This window comes from Lolium rigidum, chromosome 1 (genome assembly GCF_022539505.1).
Source record: "Lolium rigidum isolate FL_2022 chromosome 1, APGP_CSIRO_Lrig_0.1, whole genome shotgun sequence".
In the NCBI taxonomy this organism is placed as follows: Eukaryota; Viridiplantae; Streptophyta; class Magnoliopsida; order Poales; family Poaceae; genus Lolium; species Lolium rigidum.
The window spans coordinates 5,632,971-5,645,636 of NC_061508.1; positions in this window are offsets into that span (position 1 = coordinate 5,632,971).

A 12,666-nucleotide genomic window follows, 5' to 3' on the forward strand; every position below is an offset into this window, starting at 1 on the left:
CTATAGGTGGTACAGTTATGTTTGCTTTAGGTTACTCTATCCACCTTTTATAACATGGTTTGCTGAGCGCCTATGCAGTCCATTTTACAATTAATTCGTCGTGCTCGTTAAATGCAATGATGTTTCAATATAAACAAATGCAATTTATTATTTATCGTGTCCATGAGCATGGAGCATGTGGTTCCTATCTAGGACCAGACGTATTTTCTCTTGTAAAGTCCCTGTGCTCGTCTCTATAAAGCTTCGGTTATCACATCTTTATAATTAAACCTTAGACTACATGTGCATCTTATTACATTCATTTGCAAATGGAATTTTGCTACGTAGCGAGCTTATTCTGGGAGATTAGCACCAAATATACGAATTTGAAGTTCCATTTGATCCCACCAAGACATGGATACCGAGCTTCATTCCTTATGTTACCGAGCTTGACTCGGCTTGTAACAAACCTTAAACTTCTTGTTAATTAATGAATAGGGCAAAGCTTTTGCCCTCTTTCAAAAAAAAGTTCCATTTGATCATGACATGTATCTAGACCTAATTAACGCAAACCTAACAAACGCATATAACAGAGCAGCAGCAAGTAGGGATCTCCTATGAATAATAAAGGCCTAGGAGGTAAGATTTTATCAGAGTGAATGCTCACATAGGTCAGATGAACAAAAGAAATCATCGATCTAGCACATAAAGTTACTGGCATAATTTGGATCTATAAATATTGTGTGATGTCATGAAGATAATTTTTCACTTTTATTTAGCAATCGTTGTAAACAGCTAGAGCCCATAACTATCGGCAATCTATTCCTGAAGATGAAGTCACTAGTTTAGCATTTGGCACTACTTCCATAAATTACTAGCATATTACTTAAGTTTATGAAGGAATATATCACTTCGTTTTCAAGAAAATGCAATCATGGCCAGCAAATGGGGTCAGCATAATCATATGCTAAATAAAAAACATATCATGCACTTTTATATTTTCTCGGGAACAATAGAGTTCATCAACTCAATGCAGGTCGCGGGGCATGGGCAGCCTTCACACGGAACTCTAAGAGCATGGTAAGAATATTTTTACACAAGAACATTTTATGCTAAAAGGTCAGTATCCCATGGTGGTGAAAGGGAGATCAAAAGGTTACACAAGAACATCTTGTGCTAAAAGGGCAGCATCCTGTGGGGGTGCAAGACAAACAGTCGGCAGCTCAAAAGGTTTTGTCAAGCTCATAATTAAATTCCTTATAAACAATCTATGTTTGGTTTAATCTTTCCTACCACAAGAATTCAGAGCCCCGGAACCTCTTCTTTTGTTAAGGCATCACAAATCAGTCAGTTCTATTAAAAATGGAAGTATGCTCACATAAATCATCATCGTTAACGTGTTACATTAGGTTGTGTTTCCGCCCTAATCAATTATATACTAAAAGCAAAATACGGATGTTTAAAATAGAGACACCACGTTAATCCACATCATCTTAATTAAGTTTTTATTTTGTGGAAAATGTTACTTATAAGGAATTAGATACAGATCCACATATACATGCTCCAAGCAGATTTGGCCACAACAAAATAAAATAATCCAAGTTCTAATACGTGAGGCATTTAAATAGATGGTTCCAAATTAAAAAGGAAAGAAAAAATGACAAAGCTAGCTATAGCGTGCGCTGCTGGACTCTTTCCATGACACGTACAAACAAAGAGACTTCGTCAGAGGCTGATCACCAGGAAGCTACAACAACCAAAAAAAAAATAAATAGAATTCCATAGATCTAGCTGGCCACGAACAAACATCTATGAATGTTTTGATACGTGAAACACTCAAACATATGCGTTCATATTTTCAAAGAAAACAAGAAGAAGACGTTAAAAAATATTTTAGTGTTTTAATTTTAAAACTTATGTGGATACATGCATATATTTTCTATATATCTGCAGACTTTTTCTACCTGTCTTTTTACAATATTTGTCTTTTTTACACATCACATATGAAAAATTGGTTGTGCAACTAGACATGTATCTCAGTATATTTAGTTTCAGAATTTTTGCAATAAGAAAACAAGGTTTTTGAATAATTGGGGAAACCGTGGATCCAGACTTGTATATAGTGTAGGGCTTGGTAGGTTCCCGGCCGGCGGCGCCATGGAGGAGGAGGTGGCGTCGGTGCGGGTTGTGCTGTCGGCTTGCTTCCCCTTTCGCGGCGGCGCTCCCCAGAGCTCCTTCGTGCGGCGGCTGACTTCCCCGAGCCTGCTGATCTACGGATTTGGCGCGCTCATCGTGCCCCGGCCGGATCCGGCGTGGTGGAGGATCCGGAGGTTGAAGACGACGGTGAAGATGGTGTTGGGCTCCATCGCGACGAAGACGGCGTTCCAGCGAGTAGGATCTACGGATCCGGCGATCGGCGACTTCCCGGCTGCCACGGGGCTGGCTCTAATCCAAGGCTTGAGGCGGAGCAGCGGCAGCGGCGCGCCACCGACGGCTCCAGTTCGTCGCCGGAGTTGGGATCTAGAAGGGTTTCCTTGTATTTTCCTTTTTGTTCTGGGTCTTTCTATAAGAACGATGGTCTAATAATATCTTCACCTTCCGCAAAAAAAAAAACTATTCGACACAATTTATAATGGGAGTGTCCCTTCTCGGATGCGGGCTCGGCAATCAAGCAATCATGTTTAAACAAAATAGCTGCATCCGCTTAAAAGAGTAGGTCCGATTGAAAGCGAAACGTGTTACAGTTTTTTTAAATGTTGTACAGACGAAAACGGTCACAAATACGTACATACGCTCACTTCTATAAACACACGCGCACACACCCTACCCTTATGAGAACCTCCAAAAGACGAGTCTTTAGAATAAAATTCGACGGTCTCATAGTAGAAAGCGAAACTCAACATTAAATAGTAGAAAAATGATTTTTCTCATTGTATCAAATTACACACATATATATTAATATTATCATATTACTAAGACCTCTGGATTTATTTTAGCAAGATTGTACATATAGGCTAAAAATTAGATTAGACATATAAACTTTTGTAGGTGGATGAATACTACAAACCTATCATAATAAATCCATGGCTATATAGCACTTACAATTTCCTTTTCGTCATTTTCTCTATGCAATTTAGAATAAGAAAATGCGGGGAAAAACATGATTTTGCTTTGGTAAGAAGTCCATATCAAGTAATGTGGGATTTTCTTTAAAATATCGATTAATATGTAAATATAATTATGTTTTCTTACATGTCTCGGGGTAACTTGTGTAAGATGAACATGTGCATAAATTTTTAGAAACATAAATGCCGAAGTGAACTTTTTTTGACATCAACTCGACTCACATCTAGGTGTTATGTAAAACAAAACATGACGATGATGCATGCACACGAGTATCTTTTTATCATGGATGGGTTTGTTCAATACTTTTTAATTATAAATAATAGATATAAACAATTATACATGCGAGCAAAAAATCTTAGCTCATATATACCTTTTTTTGGAACAACGATACCAACTAGCATATTGAATTAGAACATATGCGTAAAATCTACAAATATGCGTAGAGCTGCAGACCACCTACACTAGAGAGCATGCCAATTGGTCTAAAGGCCTTGCAGATTGCAGCTTATTTTGTCGGTGTCGCAGCTCCAGCCTTTTGTGTTAAAGATTATTGAGAAGACATAAACCACTGCCATCTAATATTCCTAAGATCTAACTGTTTAAATATATCTTACTGGAAATTGGTTATTCCGGTACGTAAGTAAATATATGTTGTCTCCTGAAATTTGTGTGTAAGTTAAAATCTATGTATTACGTTATTAATATCACCACGTATAAAGGCACACATAGTCAATGATATGTTATTTTCTTATGGTAACAAAAAATATCCCAACAATTATAAATGGTAATGATATCTTCGGGACAAGTGATATTTTCTGATATAGCATTTTCTGGTGAATATAGAGCCATTCTAATTCGAATTTCATAATATATTTGAATAGAGTCAGAATAGGAAAAATTTGACGTTGCCCTCGCATTTGCGAGGGCCACCTTGCTAGTTCATATAACAGCACGAATATTTGTAGTTCATCAACACAAGAGTAACTAGTACATGTACACCTTGATTTTTAACAGTATTTGCTTCAGAGTTTGTCCAAGACATGTTGGTATATTCATTGCGATGTTTGCCTTTGTGATTTGATGTTAGTTTGCTTCTCATGCATTATTTGTGGTTTAGTGGTGCTGTTAGGTAGTCTTACCCCTTAGTGTGTTTGGTCATCTGTTTTCATGACTGGATAGATACGGTCTGCGAGTCCTGGAATTGCTCGTCGCCCTTGGTCTTGGTATCGCAGTGACCACTGTTTTTATTGCGTTTTCTGTAACGAGTAGAAGAACATCAAAACTTTAGATTTGTGATGCCCAGGGATCTACATTACTATTCTTTCGGGCAAAAATGTTGACATGTCTCGTAGAAATTTGAATTTGCAAGACGTTGACCGTGAGTGAAATGACCTCACTCGTAGTTGCATGATCATTCGGTACACGAAGTTCTCAAGGTGCATGGATAAAAGAGTTACACTTAACTGGCAGAAACAGGTCATTCCTGGTCGAATAGTTTACTGCGAAAAATTTTGATCAAAATCTTGCAATGTACATCAGGATATATAACTTAAAAAGAGCTAGCAGGGATTCAAACTCAAGCATCTTAGACAGAACTGCGGTAAGCAAGGCCTGGAAGGAAGTGCAGATGGAATGGGCGTACAAGACTGCAGCTCACTCCAAATCATACACTAGATAATCAAGGGTACGGTGGCCAAAAACGTTTCGTGTCTGCCCGCTCCCGCAAGCAGCAGGGAGAACCCTAGCCCCCCAGCTCCCTCCCTCCCCTCCTCCCTTGCCGCCGCCCTTAGGCGGCGGCGGGGCCTCTTCTCCTCCTTGCGTGGCGCGGTGGCTCGCCCACGGGGTTCGGCACAGGACACCACAGCGCGGTGGCTCGCCCATGGTGCGGAGTCTGCGCAGCTCCGGCGGGGTGGCGGCGTGCTAGCCTCTGGCTGGCGCGGCCGTGGGTGAGAAGCGGCATCCTTATATTTTTGCATCTCACAAAGTTCAACAAAATTATTAAGGTGAGAAGTGGCATCTTCAGTACTAACACCAGAAAATTGCTCTTTCATAACAAGATTTAATAAAGCAGGTTTAATTTCATAGAAGGCTTCTTCGGGAGCAGGTGGAGTAATAGGTGTACAAATAAAGTCATTATTGTTGGTGCTAGTAAAGTCACACAACTTAATATTTTCAGCGGAACCCATTTTAGCAAAACTAAAACTAAGCAACAGAAATAACAACTATAATAGAAACTAATTTTTTTGTGTGTTTTTAATATATAGACAAATATAAAAATAAACTAATTTTTGTGTGTTTTTGATATAATAAAGCAAACCAAACAAAATAAAGTAAACTAATCAAACTATAACAAAGTAAAAAGATTGGAGATGAGAGACTTCCCTTGCAGAAATCCTCTTTCTCCCCAGCAACGGCACCAGAAAAAAGTCTTGATGGCACTTATCGTTACGCCGACTTCACACTATTGGGGAACCCCAAGAGGAAGGTGTGATGAGCACAGCAGCAAATTTTCCCTCAGTATGAAAACAAGGTTTAATCGATTAGTAGGAGAAATACGTGACTTTTGAAGGTGTTGCTGGCTGACTAGTGGCAGGACGCACTACCGGCGTCAGCAACAATGTGGAACCTGCACACAACACAACCAAAGAACTTTGCCCCAATTTACAGTGAGGTTGTTAATCTCACCGGTTTGCTGAACACAAAGGATTAGACGTATTGAATGGAAGGAGATGTTTGCACAAAGTAAACAGAACATGATTGCAGTTGAATTTATCAGTAAAGGAAATAGGACCGGGATCCACATGTCACTACAGGTGTCTCTCCATAAAGAAATAGCATGTTGGGTGAACAAATTACAGCTGGGCAATTGACAGAATATCGATTCAACACATGACAATATGATTACTATGAAATTTGATATGAGCATTACAACATAATACATAGACCGTAATTCAACTGCGTCTATGACTAATAATTCATTTTCAAGTTAGCGTCCGCACCCCTTCCAGTATAAAGTTGCAAGCAACATACTATCGCATTAAGCAATATGTGTACAATAAACAATAGAATTATCCTCAGATAAAATATTATTGTTTTCTCCCTAGTAGCAACAACACATCTACAATCTTAGAATTTATAAAGTCACTCTCCCTGAAAACTAGAGGCATGAACCTACTATCGAGCATAAATACCCCCTCTTGAAGTCACAAGTATCCACTTGGCCAGAGTTTCTACTAGCAACAGAGAGCATGCAAGATCACAAATAACATATTATATGAATATATAATCAATCTCAACATAGTACACAATATTCATCAGATCCCAGCAAACCAAACATATAGGATTACATAAAGATGATCTTGATCATGTAGGGCAGCTCACAAGATTGATACATGAAGCACAAAGTGAAGAAGACGACCATCTAGCTACTGCTATGGACTGATAGTCCAGGGATGAACTACTCACGCATCACTCAGCGGTGGGCATGGCGATGTAGATGCCTCCAGCGATGATTCCCCCCCTCCGGCATGGTGCCGGGAAGAGCTTCAGAACCCCCCAAGATGGGTTCTACGATGACGGCCGTGGCAGAACTTTTCGTGGATGGAGGCTCGGGTATCCAGGGTTTTCCCGAGAAGATGTATTGATAGGCGGATGTTTTAGGTTGGTGGGGCGCCTGGTGAGCCCAGACCCCCATAGGCGCGGGCCAGGCCTAGGCCGCGCCATGGGGTGGTCTGGCCGCCCTATGGCGTCTCTTCGACCCCCTCTGGACTTTGTCTTTGTTTTGGTAAAATATTGACTTCGGCTTTTGTTTCGTCCAATTTCGAGAATATTCCCTGTACAACTTTTCTGAAATACAAAAACAGCAGAAAACAGGGAACTAGCATTGTGACATCTTCTTAATAGGTTAGTGCCGGAAATCATGTAAAAGTGCAACGAAGTGTAAACAAAATATATATGAATTGGTGTAAAACAAGCATGGAGCATCAAAAATTATAGATACGTTTGAGGCGTATCACTCGCCCACGGTGTGGAGTCTGCGCAGCTCCGGCGGGTTGGCGGCGTGTTGGCCTCTGGCTGGCGCGGCCGTGGCCAAGGGAAGGTGGCAGCGGGCCTAGATCTGGGTCTACGGGCCTAGGTTTGGGCCTCATCTGGGTTTATTGGGTATGGGTGGGTCCGATGAGGGCATTGCTTGCTAGGGTGCAGGCTCAGCTCCGCGCATGTACAGGCTGGGGTGCCGGTGTCGGCACCGGCGGGGCCGAACTGCTCCCCTGTGCCCTGTACGTGTGGGTGTTGCTCTCGGTAGTGGCCGAGTTTGCCCCACTTGGTATGCTCCCGCTCATGGGAGTTGGACTCTGTGGCTGGTCGGGTAATGCTTTAGTGCCGCGGTGGCGGCTCGTTGGCGCTGCCGTACGTACAATTCTCTTCAGCCAATGTTGATTGCAGTGGGGTTCGATGTGTCCGTTTTGCTCCAACAAGAATGGCGGTTTCTGTTGGGTGCTTGGACTGCAGGGACGCTGGTGAGCTCGATAATGTGTGCCAAAGCACCGCAACGCCTTGGCCAATGCCGGCGCCGACGACGTTTATGGACGCTGTTTACCTCCATGGAAGCATGGCCATCTCATCTATCTGGTTGCTGGTTGCCTGCCCTGGGTATTCTCTGCTGCATTACTGACTCGTGAGTTCTCTGAGTCACTCCTTGGAACCCCTACTCGATGATGCCTTGTGTCAAGCTGTGACGGACTTCATATAAACGTCTCTCGTCCGCTTTTGCGTGGCTGCTCCCGAACCTAGGGTGGTGATGACCCACAAGTATAGGGGATCGCAACAGTCTTCGAGGGAAGTAAAACCCAATTTATTGATTCGACACAAGGGGAGCCAAAGAATATTTGTAAGCCTTAACAGCGGAGTTGTCAATTCAGCTGCACCTAGAAACAGACTTGCTCGCAAGAGTTTATCAGTAGCAACAGTTTTATAGCAGTAGCAGTAGTGGAATATAAGCAGCAGTGTAACAAAGACAGCAGTGGTGATTATAGTCAACAGCAGGATTAAAATACTGTAGGCACAGGGATGGATGAACGGGCGCTGCATGGATAAGAGAACTCATGTAACAATCAAGGCAGGGCATTTGCAGATAGTAATAAAACAGTATCCAAGTACTAAACAACCATAGGCATGTGTTCCGTATATAGTCGTACGTGCTTGCAATGAGAAACTTGCACAACATCTTTTGTCCTACCAGCCGGTGGCAGCCGGGCCTCTAGGGAATCTACTGGTAATTAAGGTACTCCTTTTAATAGAGCACCGGAGCAAAGCATTAACACTCGGTGAACACATGTGATCCTCATATCACCGCCTTCCCCTTCGGCTGTCCCAATTTCTGTAACTTTGGGGCCTCGGGTTCCGGACAACAATATGTGTATACAACTTGCAGGTAAGATCATAAAGCAATGAATATCATCATGAATTGATAACATGTTCAGATCTGAAATCATGGCACTCGGGTCCTAGTGACAAGCATTAAGCATAACAAGTTGCAACAATATCATAAAAGTACCGACAACGGATACTAGGCACTATGCCCTAACAATCTTATGCTATTACATGAACAATCTCATCCAATCCCTACCATCCCCTTCAGCCTACATCGGGGGAATTACTCACATATGGATGGGGGAAATGGAGAGGCGTCGGTGGTGATGATGGCGATGATCTCCTCCAATTCCCGTCCCGGCAGGGTGCCAGAACGGAGTTTCTGGTCCCGAGACGGAGTTTCGCGATGGCGGCGGAGTTCTGGATGTCTTCTGGCAATTTCGTCGAACCCCCTCGCGTTTTTAGGTCAGAGGGCTTAAGTAGTCCAGAGGGGAGCGTCGGGGGCTGCCCGAGGCAACGCCACCATAGGGCGGCGCGGCCCAGGGGCCCACCGCGCCGCCTGGTGGTGTGGGCGCCTCGTGGCCCCCCTCTGTCTCGTCTTCTGGCTCCGTCAATCTTCTGTGAAAATAGGCCCATTGCGATATTCCCGGGGATTTTCCTGAAAGTTGAGTTTCTGCACAAAAATAGGACACCAGGGCAATTTTGCTGAAAACAGCATTAGTCCGTGTTAGTTGTATCCAAAATACACAAATTAGAGGCAAGACAATAGCAAAAGTGTTCGGGAAAGTAGATACGTTTTGGACGTATCAACTCCCCCAAGCTTAGCTTATTGCTTGTCCTCAAGCAATTCAGTTAACAACTGAGTGCGATAAAAGAATTTTCACGAACTCATTTGTTCATATGATGTAAATATTCTCATGATATGGACAAGTACTTAGGCAATTCATAATAAGATACATGCAAATAAAGTCATCTAATAGTTATGTCAATCATGAAAAAAATACCAACAAACTAATAATAAGCATCATGAATCATGTCTATCAGCAGGATTGCAATGTTCATAAAAAGATATGATAAAGTGGTATCTCGCTTGCCCGTATTTGTACAACACAACTTAAATGCCCAGGCACCTCTGAAATTCATGGAAAGACTAGAAGTAGAGATTATCAAAGATAAAAGCATCAAAGTTATACTACAGCTAATCATATTTTCGGACAAGCATATTACACTAAGAATGACAATTATGCTCTCAAGAAGGTGCTCAAAGAAAGGATGGTGACTCAAAGTAAAAGTAAAAGATTGACCCTTCACAGAGGGAAGCAGGGATTAACATGCGCTAGAGCTTTTCATTTTTTTTAAACAGAAGTAAAATCGTTTTGAGAGGTGTTTGTTGTTGTCAACGAATGGTAGTGGGCACTCTAACTACCTCATCAACCAGACTTTCAAGAGCGGCTCCCATGAAGGACGTTATCTCTACCAGCAAGGTAAATCATCCCTCTTCTCTTTTGTTTACACATGTACTTTAGTTTCATTATGGATGACCCTCTCCCCAGCCTTTGCTTACACAAGCCATGGCTAACCGAATCCTCGGGTGCCTTCCAACATTCACATACCATGGAGGAGTGTCTATTTACAAATTAAGTTGCTTACTGATAAATTAGGGCAAAACATGTGAAGAGAATTATCAATGAAACTTAATTAGTTGGGGCTGGGAACCCCGTTGCCAGCTCTTTTTGCAAAATTATTGGATAAGCGGATGTGCCGCTAGTCCATTGATGAAAGTCTGTCAGGAGTAAATGACAAGGTTGAAAGATAAAACACCACATACTTCCTCATGAGCTATAAAACATCGACACAAATTGAGAAGTACTTCGAAGGATTTAAAGGTAGCACATGAGAATTTACTTGGAATGGTTTGAAATGCCATGCATAGGTATTTATGGTGGACACTTTGGAATAACTTGGTTTTCAGGGGTTTGGAAGCACGAGCAGCATTCCCGCTCAGTACAAGTGAAGGCTAGCAATAGGCGGGAAGCGACAACCAAGAGAGCAATAACTGTCATAATCATGCTTGCGACAAAATAAATAAACGGAGGCATAAAAGTGATACAAGAACTCTGAGGCAAAGTAAATCATCGAGGCTTAATTGACTTTTGTTCAGTCATATGCATGCGTGAGAATGTGCCAAGTCGATTCAAATGAATTATTCAGAGGAGGATACCACAATATCATACCTATCTATGAATAAAACAATGCAAGCAAATATTTATGACATGCTACTCATATTAATAAATTGGAGCTAAGCATGAGAGATCATGAACTACTAGACTTTCATTAAATGACATATACCTCACATGAACCAACTAAGCATGCTCACATGGATGAGTATATGTACAAAAATGAAAAAAATAGAGTTCATACCAGCCTCTCACCACAGTCGACTTGTCGTAGATCGTCATTATTGCCTTTCACTTGTGTAGCTTGAATAATATGAAGTGAAAGCCAAGCTCCAACCACCGGAGACCGCTGAACTCCATAATAAACTTTACAAAACCAAAGAAGAACAACAAATATTTTTGGTGTTTTCGAATTGGAAACAAGAACAAAAGAAAACAGGCAAACAAAGCAAAATCTTTTTGGATTTTCTCATAGAAAACTAGCAATAGTAAATAAAGCAAAATAGGAACAAGAAACCAAAATAAACAAATGGTAAAGAGAAACAACAGAAATATTTTTGGTCTTTTTGTGTTTTAGGAAAGAAACAAAGCAAAAACAAAAGAATGAAAACTAAAAGAGTCACATAAACACAAAGTAGCAGAAATCCGTCAAACTTGACAGCAGTACAGTAATCATTTTTTTACGAAAATCTTCCACTGTTCAACTCGAAAAGTGCTCAACTAATGAAAGTTAGATAATAATCTGGGGAACATGCACAAAAATTGGCTTCTCAAAATAACGCTCTGGCTATTTTTAGGAATGTTTTTAGTATCAGTCCAGAATCTGTTTTTAGACAGCACTTCCCCAAATATCATCTCCCTCATATTAGAGACCACCTTAAGAGGCGAAACAAGTATGTACAAATATCCGGCAATTGTAATATGCAATGAATGAGTGATGCCGGCATACCTCCCCCCAAGCTTAGGCTTTTGGCCTAAGTGGAGATCAACCCCAGCGAGGGTCAGGGTTCCACGCCGGTGGATCATACATGGCGTGGTCATAATAAGGTCCCTGTGCAGAAGAAAAGGATGAAGGCTCCACATGCCCAAAATGTTGATGCAAAGAACTCGCTGCATCGGATGATAAGTCGAGGGGTTCCTCGGCCTCCTCCGTGTCGTCCCCTGCATGATGGCCGCCCCACTCTATGTATGCATCAAGTTCATCTTCTGTGATCGACCAATTTTCCATGGAATCAAGGTTAAACAAAGCAGGTGTAGACAATCCAACTAGCCTTTCAGTTTTAGTTGTTCTCCACTTTTTCTTGTAAAAGGTTATCTCATAGGACAGGTTATTCAAATTAGACCAATTAGAAACAAAGTCATGTTTTATCATGGAAACAATATCAAGTTTCTCTATGGAGAGCTGAACATCAAGAGGGTGAGGTTCTACACCATGCATAGCTAGCAAACGAGAGGCGATGAGACCTCCACAAATTCCTCCTTTATCACGGTTAGTAGCAAGCCTAAAAACTATCAAAGCACCCAAATTATAAGTCCTATCACGTTGCAATGCAGGAGCTAGGAAAACCAAATCATGGATGGATAACTTATTTGCATTCTTTCTAGCAAGTACACACTTGGTGATAAAGTAAGCAAAATAGCGAATAGCTGGGAGTTGAATACTACGAATTTTACCACTCTCATCTGAGAAGCTTCTCCCTTGACAGATCATCTTGTATAGACTCAAGAGTTCCTGCGGCAGTCCCCTAACCTTCTCATAATCCCCATTGTGGTACTTTAATAGCTGCACAAAAATCATCAAAGGGCAAGTTGATAGTTTTATTGTAGATTTTATATCGAACCATGGGGTTAGGTTGGGACCAATGGAATTCAAAATCCTGCACCACTGACATGGTTAGTTTTGCATATTGGTAAGGTTCACCAACAACAAAATCTTCTAACCCTGCATTAGAAATTAGATTTTGAACATCCTGAAGAATTCCTGCACTCCTCATGAAATCGGTGCATGGGTAGT